This window comes from Tarenaya hassleriana, unplaced genomic scaffold, assembly GCF_000463585.1.
Source record: "Tarenaya hassleriana unplaced genomic scaffold, ASM46358v1 Cleome333, whole genome shotgun sequence".
Lineage (NCBI taxonomy): Eukaryota > Viridiplantae > Streptophyta > Magnoliopsida > Brassicales > Cleomaceae > Tarenaya > Tarenaya hassleriana.
The window spans coordinates 66,356-68,797 of record NW_010966484.1 but is presented as its reverse complement, the minus strand read 5'-3'; the positions used below and the strand labels follow the sequence as shown (position 1 = coordinate 68,797).

At 35.8% G+C, this 2,442-nt stretch overlaps 1 long non-coding RNA gene across 1 annotated transcript in view; it reads right to left on the bottom strand.

The window, feature by feature from the left end:
* Positions 1–1,054: 1,054 nt before the first annotated feature.
* The window catches only part of LOC104821588, a 2,300-nt gene continuing 912 nt past the window's right edge, over positions 1,055–2,442 (bottom strand). Inside the window, exon 2 of the long non-coding RNA XR_773094.1 lies at positions 1,055–1,896. This is a non-coding gene — a long non-coding RNA (uncharacterized LOC104821588). The remainder of the gene's footprint in view (positions 1,897–2,442) is intronic.

Below are 2,442 nucleotides of genomic sequence, written 5' to 3'. Positions count from 1 at the left end.
AATGCTGGTTTGAGCTCAAAGTTTGTTCGATTGATCGGTGGCCTTCGGATGCATGACAGGAATTCTGTGGGTTTGGGTGAGTTGTAGTCACCGTACGTCTCGGCTCGTGGCTCCCGTCGTAAGGCTGGTTCTGGTGCTTGAGGGGGTGGTGGAAGTCGTGGTGGTTGATTATTGACGCCCGCCATTTTTGTTTGTCTTCTTCGAGTGATATACGTTCTTTCAATTTCGGGGTCGTATGGTTGCAAGTTGTCACTTCCACTACTTCGGGTCATGCACCGAACATCCTGTAATATTCAAAAAAAAATTTCAAAGTATACTAGAAATAAAAATATAAAGGGAAAATGGATTATAAACAAGAAAGACGAAATGAACAAATTTATCAAGATTACAAAAAGATGGATTTACTTAAGGCGTGGTGAAAGTTCACAAGACTAAAAGAGTTATCGTCAAAAACAATTTTCACGAGTTCCCCGGCAACGGCGCCAAAAACTTGATGCGTGCTAAGTAGTGTGCGTAGTTTGATCAAGCTTTAATATTTATAAGTCACTTAAGCACACACAACCGCAAGTGCACGGTTATATCGATGGTACTTAAGGTTCGTCCCAAGGGAATGGAATTTTGTTTCTAACAATATTTCTAAAAATCTAGTGAACTAAATCAAGATTCAAACTTTTGATTATCAAAGAGGATGGGAAAAACAAAGTTGGATTCAATATCAAAAGACGTTATGGGAATCGGTATGAACTTAATTCGATGAACAAGCACTAAGAATATGATTATGTGATTTATATGCATTCATGGTGGAACTTTAAACTCTAATCCAAGATCATCTTTCTCTCAAAAGATCAAATCTTCTTACTTAGATACTTCAAATTTTCTCATTTCTCAATGATGAAATATAAGTTCTAAGAGCATTACAAGTTCATGTTTAATCAATGTTCCTAGAGAATTCAAGATCATTTCTCAATGAATCATGACTTCTAGATGATAATCTTGTTCATAACATGCTTGGATTTCTCAATTCAAAACATGTTTATAGAATCATGATCAAGAATTAATTCAAGAACAAGCATTAAGACTCAAGATTTCAACACCATGAGCATATGAACACAATATCATCAATCAAGCACAAGCTTATTCATCAAACCAAATTCAACCTATCCCATAACAAGAGAACTACTCTAGAGCCATGAAATGATCAAGAGACATCATCAAATGATAAAAAAAACATAAAGATAGAGAGAAGAGAAAGAGAAAGCTTCTCTAGATCTTCAAGGCTTGTTCTTCATGCTCCAAGCCTCCAAATCTTCTTCTACTCTTTGTTTTTGTGTTTCTTGTTGTTGTGTGATCAATGAGAGCAGATTAAGGGTCTATTTATAGGAGTTTCTGAAGGGCAAAAGTAGATGAAATGATGAAATTCGTAGTGGCATGTTAGGTGAGTTGTCTCCATGATGTAAGCCATGATGTCAGCAACCAGAATTTTGCTCAGATTGTAACTGCTCGATGAAGGGCCAAATCTCCACCAAAAATTACGATCTTGGTGTCTATGGAAAGCTCTTGATGTCTAGTTTACTGTGAAACAAACGGCGAAGCAATCCGAGCTCCCAATCGAAAGTTATGGAGGAGATAGTACACCCTTCTCATTTTGCTTTTCTGGATCCGAAACGTGAATTGCAACTTTCGGCCACGATTCATGCTTTCTCCTTTCGATCTCAACTTTTCCAGATCATAACTACAATGAGTTGATGATCTTTTAAAATTGGAATCACGTCATTTGGACTTCAGATAAGAAAGTTATATTTAAATTCGTCCAAACTGTCAAAACTGCCCATGAAACCGAGTTTGCTCCATTTTTGTTCCATTTTTGCCAAATGTTTCCAAAATAATTTTTGTCACCTACAAAATATGAAACACACCAAAAACAAACCAAAATATTCCTAATCTAAATATGAAAGCATGAGAATAACATGATAATTATATGCAAGTTAATACGACAAGATTCGTGCGATCAAATTCCCCCAGACTTAGTGTTTTGCTCGTCCTCGGGCAAATGGCATGAATGCATAATGAGAAAAATTTGACCAATGACTCAAAAGACTTTGATACGCTTAAATATCATATTCACCATGGGAAAATCAGTTGACTACAATTCGATTTCCATACCTTTATAGGATTTCGACCTTTTCCAAAGGAATTGTATCACATTAGAAAATCAAGACAAGATAAATTATGATCTTACCAAGCGGACTTCCAAACTTTATAGCCTGCTGTTCTAGGGAATATTTTGGTCCAAGACGGTTTGGTGTATGCCAAGTGTTTATTTTGAAGATGGCTGAATCGGGAAGATATGTGGAATGGAATGAAGAAAATTTTTTTTTTTTTTTTCATTCGGTGTGCCAAGAATATATAAAATCTCTTTTTTTTTCTCTTTTTTTTTTTGTT